Source organism: Balearica regulorum, chromosome 13, assembly GCF_011004875.1.
Source record: "Balearica regulorum gibbericeps isolate bBalReg1 chromosome 13, bBalReg1.pri, whole genome shotgun sequence".
Classification (NCBI taxonomy): Eukaryota; Metazoa; Chordata; class Aves; order Gruiformes; family Gruidae; genus Balearica; species Balearica regulorum.
In genome coordinates this window covers 21,993,708-22,009,077 of record NC_046196.1, presented here as the reverse complement: position 1 = coordinate 22,009,077, position 15,370 = coordinate 21,993,708, and the positions used below count along the sequence as shown (strand labels likewise).

Below are 15,370 nucleotides of genomic sequence, written 5' to 3'. Positions count from 1 at the left end.
CCACCACTTATAATGGAAACAGTTTTTACTGGCACTATTTTATATGCTGAATAATTGACTTTAAGCAAGCTAAAGAGGCAAAGGCTCAATTTTGCACTGTGTCTGGTGGAAGAGTTATAATCTGGTTGTACATGCCACTGAAGAGCATAGATAGCCAGGCAGGCTGTGCCTTCGCATTAGTGAGGCTCTTGCTCGTGTCAAAGGCAATGGCTTGCTTGATTTCATCCTTTTTCTAACTGAAGTTCCAGAGTGATAAATTGAAAACTCATGACCAGTATCCTGTACCTATCTGCCTTATATAAAATGCATGCAGTAGACAGTGAAATTGAATCGCTGTCACGTGTGACTAAAGAAAAGGGCTTTTTGTTTCTTTCACAATTTATTTTTCAGCAAGTGTTGCAATTTATTTTTGTAAGCTGAATGTGTAGTTAATGTACTTCCTTGAGAAGCTGAGGAGTTCTGTTAAATGTGTGAATTGATGGAGGCTTTTGTTCTTGGGCAGGGTAGGTAGGACCTCAGAGTTTAAACATAACTCCTCAGCTTACCTGTTTTACTCCAATTTTTTTCTATCTTGAAACCCTTTGGTACAGTTATAGCACGAGATCTTTGGCCTTGCTGTGTAGTATCGACTAATTATCTCAAAAAAATGAACTTAGAGCTTCCAGAACAAATCGGAAGTGACACCATATCAGCACCAGGAGTGGCAACCTCTTCCTCTGATGGAGAGGCCTCCAGGTGGTCAGCAGTAATACTGCTTGGAGTGAGGCGGCTGGCACTGAACAGAGCCAGATTTGAAAGGCTGAAGTACTGGCCTTTCTAGTACTGTTTGTGAAAGCAGTGCAGTGTATTAATAAGTTTAGCTTTCGTTGATGGGGACAGCTTCACTAAATCTTGTCTACTAAATCTTGTTTACTCAGACTGACATTCTCACAGCTGATTCTTTTGGACTCTTCTTTTCCAAGGCCATCATGAGTGTAAATGATTTGAGTGCAGCGGTACCCTTCAAAGTGTTTGTATGAAAGCAGTGCCTTTTCATACACTATGGTACATTCTGGTGCAGTAATCTTATCTATGGGATCATCAGAGCTTCCTTTTGCATTAAAGATTCAGTTGCTTGTTACTTCTGATAGGCCAGCAAAACTAAAGCTGTTAAGGAAGAGCTGTCTTGACCCTTGTTTTTTGTGTTTGGTTTGGGGTTTTGCTTGTTTGTTTTTACTATTAATCTCTTGAAGGACTTGCATAGGTGCTACTAGGAGCATCTGCTGAACAAGGTATTGCTACCAGTAGAAGCAAAACTCTGCAGATGCCATGTCAAGTTTCTGTGGTCAGGAGTTAGATGTGTTTATTACAAGAACACATAGTGATTCTTAGTATGTAAGTGTTATTGAAATACCTTTTAACAGAGTTTTTAACTTTATTTTCAAGAGAAACTTCAGCTGTTTTGGAGCACAATCACACCGACAGGCCTAGGATATAGAAGCACAGGGAGATGAAGGCTGAAATAGGAGCAGGTTCTGCCAATCAGTATTGAGTGTAACTGTGGAGATCTCAGGACTGGAATATCCAGCAGAGCTGCAATTCAATGGATTGAATTGTTCAAGTGTGCAGCCAGGTGAGGTATTGGCAGTGCACATCTGCATGGCTTCTGCCTCCATTTACAGCAACTTTTCTCTCATTGAATGGTGCATGGTTTAAAATTAAGGACCGGGCAGCACAGGTAATGACTAATATGAAGAAAATGTTGGCCTAAAAATCTCATAATCATAACTTATATTAATGACTGGTTCTAAGTTGGTTTTTTTCCTATGTCAAACTAAAATAATTAAGAGATTGAACTGAACATGGAATATCAAAATGCATTTCTCACTGTGCTTTGACTTCTTGAGATTTATATTCAGATCTAAGCGAATATTATGTGTCCTCCTTAGTTTGGAAGCGTCTAATGACAAAATATGTCTTATATTATTTTATAGCACACATTGTGAGAACAGCTAAAACGGAGCCCAAGCATTTTGCTTTTGAAGCCAGAGGTTGTAAATGAGATGTAAAAATGGAGAGTGTTCTGGAGCTTTGTTTGGTGGGGGGTTTTTGTCCTGTTGGGAGGAATTTAGAACAAGGCCTCATAAAGAGCCCAGGATATAGGATTTCAGCACTTTAGATTTAGCCATTTGTACTTGCTGACTGAAAGCAGAACATTCCAAATAAACTAGCGAACTGCTGTCAGGTGTGCTGTGGATAAGCAGGGAATCAGGTTTTTTCAGAGGTTCCACTGGACAGAAGGAAGAAGGGAATGTCTGTTATAAACTTTGAAAGCAAGCGGCTGAAATACGTTCCAAGAGTATTTTGGAGCAGGAGTGCCAGTTTAAATATTTATGTAGTGTTTTATTGCACTGATTCAAATATTGAATAGCGCCTGACCCTTGAATTTTTGGATCCTTGCCTGACTGGCACCCCACGATGGGTATATTTACTTAGAAAACAGCCTTCTGTGGCAGCTGTTTTTCAGTGCAGGAAATCGGGAAAGCTGGATTTTGATCCAATTTTTGTCATGATTTTCATGCTTGACTTTGAGTTCAAGAAATGCCTTCCAATGCATCAATTTCTTCATTTGAGAAATAAAAGTTGCATTTACCACTGGCGCTCACAAGATTGTGAGATTCTGTAGTGGAAGCTTCTACAGATGTTTTCCCTTTTTTATTCTTTCCTCAGACCTCTTTGTTGTTCACAATCCTGATCAGTATTCAACAGCGTTTAACAGGCCTCCACCTTCCCTCCCTCAGATACTAGACCTTGTATAAAAAAAAAAAAAAAAAAAGGTTGTTTCTCTGTCAGTAGTTTTCCGGTTTGGCAGTGCTGAGCAGCACAGCCCTTGGCTGCCCTGTGGTACCCTGACTGTCAGCAGAGCTCTTTTCCCCGGCTGAAAGGAGAACCTGAGGCTGTGCTGCAAACACCCATGCGCTAGCAGCTCTGCTGAAACCACGCTCTTATCATAAAGACACCTGCAGTGGCTGTCACCAGTCTGGGCTGGAGATCTTCAGCTTCTCTGAGCTGGAATTATGCTAAAGACCGCAATTAGTTGCTGCCCTGAGCTGGAACTGCGGCCGTGCATCCCTTTAAGCTAGCGCTTGATTAGACTTATAGGCTAAAACTTGAGTCAATACAGCTACTGCCTGCTACCCAATATAATCATTTTATGCAGGAGTATTTTGTAGTGTGGCAACTCTCACTTGAGGTGGATTATTTAGGATGTGCCTGGTTGTAGAGAAAGCGAGATGAAGTAGCAAAATCTAATGATCGGAGGTCTGGCCTAGCCTATTGCTGGACACATACCCAGCTGCTGAGCTTGGATCACGTACCCGTGAACTACTGCGTGTTCTATCAGGACTTGCATATTCCCATTCCTTGGCTGCTCGGCTTGCAGCATTCGGTCCTTTTTGCAGAGCTCAACCTCCAGGTGCAGATGCCCCGACTTCAAAACGGGAGCAAAAACTCTTTCCAAATTCCCAGCCTGGCTGTGTGCTTGTTTATAACTAAAACCCCAGGGATGCAAGATAGTTCTAGCAAATAAGCGTAAGGGATCTGTGGAGGGATTTCTGAAACAATCATTCTCTGTTTCCCTCTGTGTGTTTGCTGACTCTGAGAAGAAAATGGAGAATTTGGTTGGCTTGTTTACCCAAGCTATTATGCTGGCTTAACTGTTCCATGATGAAGTTCCATTTCAGTACTGAGCTTACTAGGCTGTGGAGATAAAAATGATTTGATTGTTTTTGTCCTCCTCTTTCTATGTTCAGGTTTCACAGGATTGGATCAATGGCTGCCACCATTTCTTCCTGAAAAAACAGGCTTACCCTGAACCTTTCTGCGTCCATATCCAGTTGCTCCAAGCATCCATAAACTGTGGGGTTTTTCCCGCCGTTCAGAGCTGTAGCTGTGGCTCAGCATTATGGCCACGGCTCAGAATGGGAAGCCAGAGTTAACTAAACTTAAAGCATTTGTTCTGTTGCAGAGCAGAACTGCCTGATGCTCACTCTTTCCAGAGGGGGTCCAAGTCTCGTACTCTGCAGAGCTTGCCTTTGGCTTCATTTGATCAAACCTTGATAGAATACCTTGAGAGGGGACGTACAGGACTCATGCTGTGCTGGCAATTAAAATCTATGAATTGGATTAAAACCCAAATGTTAGTATGCTTTGGTGCAATTCTTTTTTGTTTTCTTTTGACTGAGATGCTTTTTGGAGATAAAGTTGGAACAGGCTCCTAATCTGCAGTTGCTTGGGGCTTAGCTGTTTGAGGCTTCTTTACTTTGCTGCTTTTACCTATTGACCTGCTTGATTAATTTTGTGTCTGAACTTTTGTCCTTTTTTTATTCCTGACTTTTCTGCCCTCTCAGTACCCAGCTGAAAAAAATCTGAGCAGTCTAGAAGACCAAGTAGGTCTAGACTTTAAGAAGAACGTTTGGTGGCTGTGAAATATTTACTTCATTTCTTGCTTCAAGACTCTTTTTTTTTTTTTTTTTTTATTTAGAGCTGAGCTTGACAAAGAAGGATGAGACCAGAGGCAGTTATAAAGGGTGCATTGTATTTTTACTGTAATACTGAAGTATTGATTGTTGACTTATTGGTAGGCTTAATGCACAACCATTTCCTTAGTTAGTGTTTGAATGTCCATTAAAATGTTGGCTTGGTGCCAGAATGTTGAAATCCTGCATTTTATAATATAATTCGGCTATCCAAAAGTACTAATGTGGTTTGGATTTAAAAAAAAAAAAGATAAATAGGCAAGTCTTGAGTTTCTTTGGTTTTTTGTATTTGTTAACCTTTACTGAAGCAGGAGGTGCTGAAAAGAAGACGGAGGCAGGCAGGAATCCCGATGTTTTGAGGTTTATGCTTCTTGAAATTTTCCACCTTTTATCTTTGAGATGCCCTGTGCTTGCTGAGCTGCTGGTAGACATTCGGGGATGCAGAGTAATGTTACTGACTCTTTGATTTATTAGTTTAAAACTAGTCGTCGTTTTTTCTAGAGGAAAGTTTTGTGTGTGTTGCATGTTAGTAGCACTGCCCATAAAAACATGCCTGTTGTTGTGGTGTGATCCTTCTCAGATAGGTGATAAGGCTTGCTCTCTCTTCCCTGCAGCACCATCAATAATCTGTGCTGACTTCCCGGGGTGCTCCCCTGTAATGTTTGATGGTACATGTTCCACTTGGTCCTAGCTGGCTACTAACTGGACAGCTTTCTAGCTTGTAGGAAAGACTGCAGCAGGTTTTGAAGAGGTAAGTATGGAAGGCCTGACGCTATTGCTCTTGTATGGGAACAATATTTGTGCAATGCAGCTGTCCTGATTGTGGTGGTGGCTTTTTTGAATTGGTAAGGTAGACAGGGTGGAAACTGCTGTGAATCGTTTCCCCAAGCTCTTCTTTTCCAGTGCTCTCTGGAACAGGTACGCAGTGCTCCTTGAGCTACCTCTAAAGTTTTCTGTCTGCCACTTCTCCATCCTCTTCCGTCTCCCTTTTTATAGAAACACAAACTTTCACAAAACGAAAAAGGATTAAGCTTGCTTTGATTTGTGCATGTCTGTGGTTTTGGGTGATGACATGGACACACTTTTGGTGGAAAATTACATTGTTTCAGCTATCTGGTTCTATTGGGTAGTATTGCTGTCTGTTACAACCTGCCATGAAGAATAATAATTACACAAAGCTCAAATACTTCATTACAGCTAGAAACAAGTGCTGGAAATTAAGGAAGACTGAAATGGCTTTCTGCTCTACCAGATGTGAGGGGAAGCACTTGACAAAAGGTGAGGAGCCAAGAGTTTGCCCTCTGGCTATGGTCCTGAGTTATTTAATCTTTCTCCCTCAGACTTGTAGCCAAGACTTGCTGCAGTCCCTTTCCTGTCATTTCAGCTTTCCATTAAATAATAAGATTTTGTAAGGTAGGGTTATTGCCTGTTAGAGTCTACTTTTTAAAAGAAATTAGTATGATACTTTTGCAAAAAAAAAAAAAAAGATGCTTTTTTTCTCACTGGGAAGTAGTAGCAGCTGTGCCATCTCTGAAGCAAACACCAGTGTGAGTGGTACAATTACCCAAATGAAGCTTGTGCTGGTATCTGTGTTAAAATTGACTTTTTTTTCTGCCGTGGAATATTTTGGGCTTAGTGTTTCTTTCCCCACCCGTCTGACCTCCATTCCTCTGTTTCAGTAGTCTGCCAAATCTGATCGGCCTGCGCAAAGGCAGCAGTCTTCGTTGTTCAGCTGTCCTTCCAAAACATACAAAGATGTTGGAGGAAAAACTCTCAGATTTTTTTTTTTCTATGCAGTTCATATCCATTCAATTACTGTGGTTGGTCTGTGGAAGTTTATGGTGACTTTTAAATATTTTTGAGTTTGGGTGCCAGATGATGAAGCAATTTGGAAATGAATCTCTTCTCCTTCGTATTAAGTGAGAAAGAGAGAATCTAACAAGCTAGTTTGGATTTTCAGCTTACCTTTGTGGGGAGTACAACACAATTTCTAAGCACTTGCACTCGCTTTCCTTGAACTCTTGTATGGCCTGGGCCCTGCTTACCTGACTTAATCAGAGTTTAGCATTAAAAGGTAGAAAAGAAAGGATGTTATCGTATAGAGATTTAATTTACACTGTGGCAACAACTATTTATAGACTTTAAATAATTGCAATGCCAATTTAAGTTGCCCTGTTCTACTTTTTTAGATACTAGCAATTGCAAGAGATGATAAACTCCCTCTCTACAGGAGGGTGAATTAATAGGTGTCCCAGTAGGCCTGGAAGGGGCAGGATTTGATTGCATTCCTCGAACGCTTAACACCTAAGGCTCTCAAATTAGATAGCAAAGAGAATCTGTTGAAAGAACATGTGAACTTGCAAGAACGGCCCTTGCTGATAATGGAGGACCCTAGGGAAAATGTATTTTGGGTAGTATTAAACTTCAGCAGCTGGAAGATCTTGTTTGGAGCACATATGAGTAAAGTTTTCTTTAAAAAGGAAATCAAGTTTTCTTTATCTTTGCCTCCAGCATGTCCTTACTTCTAATAAATAGACACAGGAATTAACGTTACTTGCAAGTTCAGTAATAGCACGTGATAATATGTTACATCATAATTGATTAGCAACTAATATTTTTATATAAAAACGTGTTGATGTGTTTTATCATCACCATGCTACTGAAAGAGCTGGTCCACAAGAAAGTGTTTGCTTAATGAATAGTATACAGGGAGTGGTTTGACCCAAACTCCAAGTAAATACATCGGCAGCCTTATTATCGGGCCCAATAACAGTGAGAAGGAAATTGTTTCACCGAGTGTGTCTCTATTATGCAGCATGGTGCAGTAGTAGAGCTACAATTCCCTGTGAAGATGCATGGGAGACACTGAAGTTTTGCTTGATGACCAAAGTTAAAGCAGCTGCATTACTGGATGTACCTCCTGAGTGCTAAACATTGTGTGTTTACTACTTCTCATTAGTGAAATGTATGTTTTGGAATCCTATCTTCCCTCTTTGGGCGTACTTCCGTGCTTCTGGAAGGACCTTCTGCAGTGAGGCATCTCATAATGTACATGCCTGAGCCTGCAGTGCTGTAAGATCTCTAGTGATAATTGGAGCCTCTTCTGATCGGGCTTGGGGAGGAGGATAGATGATACTTGATGGGTCTATTTTTCATGAGCATGTAAGTTATATGACGTTAATGAATAGGCAAAATAATTTTACAGGAGAATTCACTGACCAAATAATGCCCTTGAAACCTGTAATGTGCTCTTTACATTTGTTTATAGATGCTAAGTGGGTATCTTTAAGTGCAGTGGCGGATTATATGTATCCAGCAACAAACAGGTGAGCACACTAAGGTAGGGAGTCACAACTGAAAGAAAAAACTTACTCATTTTGAGCAAATGGAGCAGTGCAGCCTTCACGCTTCTGCAGCGACCGTGGTAACAGTTCGTCCCTCTGGGTACCCACCGAAGCCCTGGCTGTTCCTGCGGGGCCAGGACAGAAAGTGAGTTCTGTGTTACTTTCTGCAGTGAACTTGCAATGTGGGCACTTGCGTAGCAGGAGCTGAAAGTAGATCAATAATGCGTTTTTGTTTAAACCACTAATCAGTCTTAGATGCTTTAGTCTTGGCCGCTACTGATCTAGTTCATGTTTGAACTAGTGACCTCTATTTGAAAGTCACTTTGTCCTTTTGATAGTTTTCTGAGTCAGGCTCTGCCCCTTCCTGAGAGTCTCTTTATCTATACGCTCGAAAAGGTTGTTCTTTTTTTGTGAAAGACTAATCCCTGTTTTGTATGGCCATGCACATTGCATCAAATGAAAGCCGTGTGTATTCCCCTCACTCGCCTTGAATGAATCCTTGCTTCTCTTCTAATCTGACAGTTTGTAACTTGGGTTTCGGTGGGCTTCTGTTACCTTCAGTTTTGGGGGGTTTGGATGGACAAATGGGGAGAAGGTGGTGGTGAGGGTTTCCTCCCCTGCAGCCCGTTGTTTCCAAATGTCTACCAAGTTTATGTTCTTGAGTTTGACCTTTCTCCAGACATTTGCTTCTACTAGAAGTAGATCTGCCTAATCACAGCTAGCTGACCTTAAGACATGTAGCGTTGTTGATCCTTCATCATCTTGATTGAGCTCTGAGATTTGATCCCTCCCCGTTCTTTTTCTGTCTCTTCCCGTTCTCTAGCTATGGCGATACTTAGCACTGTCTTTTCAAAAAATGACTGGATGGTAACTCAGAAGCAAAGTGATGTAAGTACTTTTCAACATAAAAAAGGATAGAGATGTACAGATGGAGGATCATTGGGAAAAGTGAAAGGCATGTGAGCACAAAAGAAATAAAATCACTGACTTCAGTCTTCTAGTTTTGATATTCTAGGTGAAACCTCTGTAGCTTTAAGATGTGTGTTTGGGGAGGGGTTTAAGGGCAAGATAAGCGCTTCATGCCTTCGTAGTCCTTTTTAGTCAAGAGAGATGCTTATTTCCTCCACTGGAAGTTGTATCCTCAGTACTGTCTAATGTAAGATGACAAGGCAAGGAGAATCAGGCAGAGAAATGAAGTGATAAAACCCTCCTATTTGGTCCGCAAAGGACAGTTTCTTGTTTGTCTTTGAATTCTGTCAATCCTGTATAGGAATGTTACTGGGAGGTGACTTGGTGCTAACCTATCTTTTTAATATGTACGGCTTCTTAATTGTTATGGTGATGATGATGATATTAATCCATTAACTGAGCAGGCATGGCCAGCACATGCCCTGTGTGAGGAGGCTGAGCCAGGGCTGGAGGAATCTCCCTTCCCACTTGTTGCCTGTTTGTGATCCCCTTGAACGCTGCATTTCGACTCCCCCAGGAAAGGGAGAAGAAAACAAACGGTATGTGACAGATGTTAGTCATGTCACGTAACGCAGGACTGGAAGGCACTGGGATATTAATGTAATGAGGATGGTATAAAGACCTGAATAGAGTAGACCTGACTTCTAATTAAGCCCGCCAAGATGCCAATACCGATTTCAGTTGTACTTTCACTATGAAAAACACAAAGATGGTTTGACAAAGCAGGCATGCACCGCTGTGGTCGATTTTTAACCACCGTGCTCGTGTGTGTTCATTTCCCGTGCAGGCCAGTAGTTCTAGTGCCACTTTCTTCAGAGCTGGCAGCTGGAATTAAGGGAAAAGCACAAATTTAGCTGCTTTGCTAAGGAAAACCTAAAATGCTGTCTTCACCCAGCCTCTTTGCTGCTAATTGTGGAACTGCATGGTACCCCATCTCAAGCAAACATCTCCATGCATCTTAGGATTCAGCAGGTCTTCTTGGGTCTATCGCTAGTGTGTGTTGCCTCTTGGCACCCTTTGCTTTAATATTGGGAGCTGTCTGGATTCCTTTGGCAGAGAGCTGAGCAAGTTGTTCTTCCTCTATGTTGGGATGCTGCTGGAGGGCCCTCGTCTTGCTTGCCTTTCGGAGGGAGGCCGGGGACACCCTTTTGGGCAGCACTTGTCGTAGTAAGAGCTGAATGCATCCATCTTGATCTGCCCGCTGTTGGGGAGCAGGCTGAGAGGCACAGCTTCTTACGTGTACATGCAGGATGGTTCTGAAACTGCTGGCAGGTTTCTGTGGCTGCATGGATTGAACTGCTGTGGAAATTAAGAATATGGGCTTGATTCTGCATATGTCACTTTTCCAGCGATGCAAGTCCATGTATAATTGCTGTAATGCAGGGGGGAAGGCAGAACTTGCTTTTCTCAGACTGTTCACAATTGGTAATATAACCGTGAAGAAACAAAGGTAAAAGCACAGAATTGTTTCTGCTTCATGTGCGTGAGTGCACGTGCCTGCGTGGTGCCTTTTGGGCTTTGTGTGGTGGAGAATTCAGAGACATTTTGTGAGAAGCAGGAGCATTGATAATTGCATTCTGGTTAATCATCGTAGAAGGATCGTGATTGCTACTAGCTGATGCTTTGCGGCTTCCGCCAGAGTTAATAATTCATTGCCGGACTGTGTCAAAGCGTGCTCTTAAGTCAGGTCCCTCTGTGGATTGCAGGCATCAGGAGGAGTCAGCAGAGATGAAAGATGGGCTTAGCGTTTGACAGTCATTAACTTGGTGTGGGCCTCTAGGCAGCATTAGGTTAACTTCCTCATCCCGCGCTTCCCTCTGTTTGGGAATGTGAGGGACGTGGGAATTCAGCTGCTGGTGAAATTGTGTTAAGAAATTCAGTAGCTAGACAGAAGAACGCTGAAATGAAGGTGTGAATATCAATGACCATACGGTTCTAGTTTAATAGGCTGTGGGGTTGAGAGGATTTTGCCTGCCACGACGCTGAGGCGACAGTTTTATAAAAGAGCTATTTTACTACGGAGTTGAGTCGCTTTCCAACGCGCAGTGCCTAACCTCCCAGGGAGAGCATGCTTTTACCACCGAGAGTTGAATTTGGTCGTTTCGGTGCTTGCAGTCATCTGCGAGAGGGATTGACATTCAGGGCTTGTATATAAAAAAGGAGTTAGCATTCTGAATTAAAAATTAACACGTTCTCTGCATAATTACAGACTTACACCACAAACTAATGCTGTACAAAAGAGGGCTTTCCAGGCAGAGTTTAATGGCCCAAAAGCAGAGCCATCACTTCTCCCCCCCCCGCCTTTAAATTAGCATTGACATGTTTAAAACACTCCTCAAATTCTGCTGCAAAATAGCTGTTTGGCTTCCAGTTGTGGGTTTTTGTGTTGTTTTTTTTTAAAGGTGATTATTCTTTTTAATGCTAAAGATGGAAAGTGGTTTGCATATTCATGGCACATTATAATTTTGAAAATAATCTCCTAGTAGATATTTAACAATGGCTTTGGGTAAATGGACACTTGTTGCGCTTTGTTTAAACGATTACATCTCAATTATCGCTTGATGATGAGAGCATGGGTAATACCCTTGGTTCTTTGTTAAAAAGGCTCTAATTAAAACTGGTTCCTGCTCTTGCCTCTTGGATAAATATGGACGTGAGGTAGTTCAGTGACACTCTGTCAAATTGCCGAATTGAGTGCAAGTTCCCCATTCATCCTGACAAATGATACCGTTAATTGGGGCACTGCCAGTGTTGGTGCTAATCCTCTCTGCTTGGCCGGGCTTCCCCCTGCCTCTCCCCTGCTTGGGACCCTCGCTTTTCAAATTCTGCAGGATTTATGTTTCTCTTCCACCCCTGCATCTGCCTGGTCACAAGGAGCAGTGCTCCTCAATCACTGCTCTTAGGTGTGTTTCCCTCTCTGTGCATTTACATCCTGCCTCTTGTTTGGTGCAAATTTAGCCCCAGAAAGCTGTGTTGAAACTCTAGTCTCCTTTGAGCTCTGTAATGAGCCAGTGACTCTGAGTGGATTGGTGGCTTTTCCTTACAAGAGGACGGCTTTCTGCGATGGTGGTACTAGATGTTACTAGAGCTGGTCACTTCCCAGTTCTAGTTTTTGATTTGACTCTGGATAACTCACGTTCTCGTAGTCTGTGAAAGTTAGCCCTTTGCCACAAAGCCCAAATTCCCTTGCAGTTAGGCCAGTAGCATAATAATACACTCAGCCCATCTGACTTTCTGCTCCACACTGTGTGTGAATATAACTGTCTTGATGTGAAAGCATTAGCGTGAACTTTCTTCCTGTCCTCTTCACCACAACATGCTTGAATCAGACTCCTGAACCCTCCGGCTCCTCTTTCTGCATCCCTCTGAAGGGAGAGGATGAGTGTGCGGAGCTGAAAACAGAGGCAGCATGCTGGGTATGACCGCCCTCCTTCTGAAGAGACATAGCATGTCATTAATGCTGGATAATCACCCTGCCAGCCTTGCAGGGAGGAAGGGAGCTAATGCTTCAAGGCGCTCTCCAGACCCGGTATGACAGTGCAGTATTTGCTGCTGCTACAGCACTGGATTAAGGAGGAGAAGAGATTTTTGGGAAGGAGTTACCTATCGGTGTTTTAACTCGCTGCCAGCGATGTCTCTTATTTCTGCTGGCTAATGCTTGCCGGTGATAGCAGGCGGTGCAGCTGTAGGGCTTTGAAAAGGAGCTAATACACAGGAGCAGATCCAGGGATGCTGTTCATATTCTTCCCCTGACCCCTGCCCAGCGCAAGACTGGAAGAAAGGGAGAAGAGATAACAGTGATTGCAGACTAGTATTTTATGGGTTTTTCTTCACTTTAAGGTAGGGCTTATAGCATCTTTGATTTTTGTAGGTATGGTGAAGGAATCTCCTTCACTCCAGAGATCATTCCTCAGGGAAGGAGGTCATTGTGGACACCTGGAGATGGAGAGAGGGAGCGATCCTGACACAGAGAAGGGTATTCATATTCCAATGGCTTCTGCATCATCATTCTCTTAGGGATGTGATCCTTTCTACTTGGAAGGGAAATCTTTACCGTTTTCCTTAACTGTGGCCCAGCAGCCCTGAGCAGTAGTTTTCTCCCTTCTCCTCCCACAGTCACATTTGAGCGCAGAAGTGATTGATGCATGAGCTGACTGAACACTCCACTAAATTGATTGCCAGTGAAACAGATAGCAGTTCCGACATCTTAGCTGGGTTACCACTCAGAGTTGTTTACACTAACAGCCATTTGGGGTGAGTACCTTATATTCGTATCCCTCAAGGCTGCTGCTTTGAGAAATCCATAGGTAAGGGGAGCCAGTGCTGTGCTGAGCCATGCTGGGAAATCTTTCCCTGCAACATCGTGAGCTGGAAATGCAAGACGTAAAACAGAAATATATATATAAACTGTGCTGATCTGTAATGCGTAGTTCTGCGGTTGGGAGTAGCTTCTGCAGTACATTACATGGCCAGAAAATAACAGAGAATGTCTGTTGATAAAAGCAGCATGTTTAAAGTTGTGGCTAGCAGCTCCAGATGGATCGTTATGCTCCTGAAATCCCTGACGAGGGCTGCAGCCTGTCCCAAAGAGCGGACTGTCTCTTCGGGTGATGCCCTTTATGTGTTTTAAGGTTTGGCTAGAAAGCAAAAGCTCTATGTATCCCCTGTGCCGCTGGCTCTGCACCACTAGTGGGTTACACAACTAGAAGGAAGTAGGGGGAGAATCCATCCAAAAATGGAGCGGTGTGTGTGAGGTGAGTGGCAAGTTACTGAGGCGAGGACGGCTGCAGGGACACCGCCAGGCATGGATGCTCAGAAATGCAGGAGGAACGCTACAGTTAAATTATTCCTACAAGTATATACCCTTCCTCTCCTGAAAGGGACTTTGCTTGTATTCCTGGATGTAGCTGGTCGTGATCAATGGTTTTTCCCTGCAATGCAACTGACTGCGGTCTTCCTCTAAGAACATCAGTGGGTTTGAACTAGCGTTCTCCGCTCGTGAGACTCCTGGTACAAGGATTTGGGTATTCAGTAGCGTTCATTCAGTCGCAAGCAGGGAGGGTTTGCTCCTTGCAGTGGTTTGAGGAAAATCACCCTTAGGATCAAGTTTGCAAGTTTCAAAGCCAAAATACACTGCATTTAAGAGACCACTCTGCCACTTGTGAAGCTCTGAGTTGTGCAAGGTGCCCAGTGATGCCTTTGGGGTAGGTAAGCCCGAGTCGCAGAGCACCTTCTGCAGATGGAACGCTGTTAATGGGAATTGCTCCCAAACCAGAGTACAATGTTAATTCAGACTCAGTATTTTCTCTACATCAAATATGATGCGCCATTTCTACTGGTACCTCGTGTCCAACTGATACCCCTGCAGTGCTGTTTTAATTAAAACAGAAGTGGAAATAATGAATTGGTGGTATTAGTGGTGATTCTGCAGCTACGTCAATGTTAATACGCAGTAAAACGCTCTCCTGATAGCTTTCTGTGCTTCATTAAATTAAATGTAGACATTCCAAGTTTGTATGTATGTTTGCAAATACAAGACATGCATTTGGTAAGCAGAATTATTAAATTATGAAATGTACTATTGTAGCAGGGCTGTTGTTGTGGGATTTAAAAAGAAACAACTTTGAATTTGGGAGCGTCACCAGCAGTTTGCAGACGGGCAGGAGCTGCATTGGCACCGTGGGTTAAATGTGCACTTGGGACCTGTGGAAGTAACTGCCTGATGGTGTTACATTGCGTGAAGCACTTCCTCGCGGTTGTATGTCTTGCAGATTAGCAAATGCATTTCTTATTTCTTTGGTGCTTCTAATTTTTTTTTTTCTTTAAGATGGGGGTGGTCTGTTTCTCGATTTTTCTCTGGCTTTCTGCACTGTAATGATGGCACCATCACCTGACTGCTGGAATATACTGGCCTGACTTTAATCATCGGGTGACTGGCTCTTAGCATGGTTTCATCTCTGCTGTTTTACATCCCCTCTCGTAATTGCACGATTGCTTGCAGCATTGTTGGTTTTTTTTTATTGGTGACAATGAAAGGCACATATTAGTATTTTACGTAACCTTCTACTTTTTGTTTGTTTAGAGTGTAGGTGAAGAAGTGGTACTTTGTAAATAAAATCCTCTTTATTTGTAAGCAGCCTATTTTCACCCCTCCTGTGCAATCATTTGTAAGACAACATTATATATAAAAACATGCTCGTAGGTATCACATGGATGAAGAAGTAGTTAAGCTAAGCCTGTATTAATAACAGGGCTGCATTTCTGTAGCGCTGGCAGTTTCATTGAGGTATATATGCTTACAATTAAATAACCTGTTCAAAGCTACAAAAGAGAACCATGTTTAAGGTAAATAGCATCTAAGTCTTTTAACTGCTAAATAACCAAACCCAGCAAAACAATAGAGAATCAAAGCTCTCCTTTAAAGAACATTGACACCAATTAATATGCAGTAAAAGTATCTGCCTGTACAAGTTGTCTCAACAGCTCTGCAGGTCTAAAATGGCAGAAGCTTTCTGTTGCTGTATCAAAATCAAACTACCA

General features: G+C 42.6%; 1 protein-coding gene across 3 annotated transcripts in view; it reads left to right on the top strand.

The window, feature by feature from the left end:
- Window positions 1–15,370, top strand: part of NUP93 (nucleoporin 93) — an 80,810-nt gene that overhangs the window by 20,596 nt on the left and 44,844 nt on the right. The gene's annotated exons all lie outside the window — the stretch shown is intronic.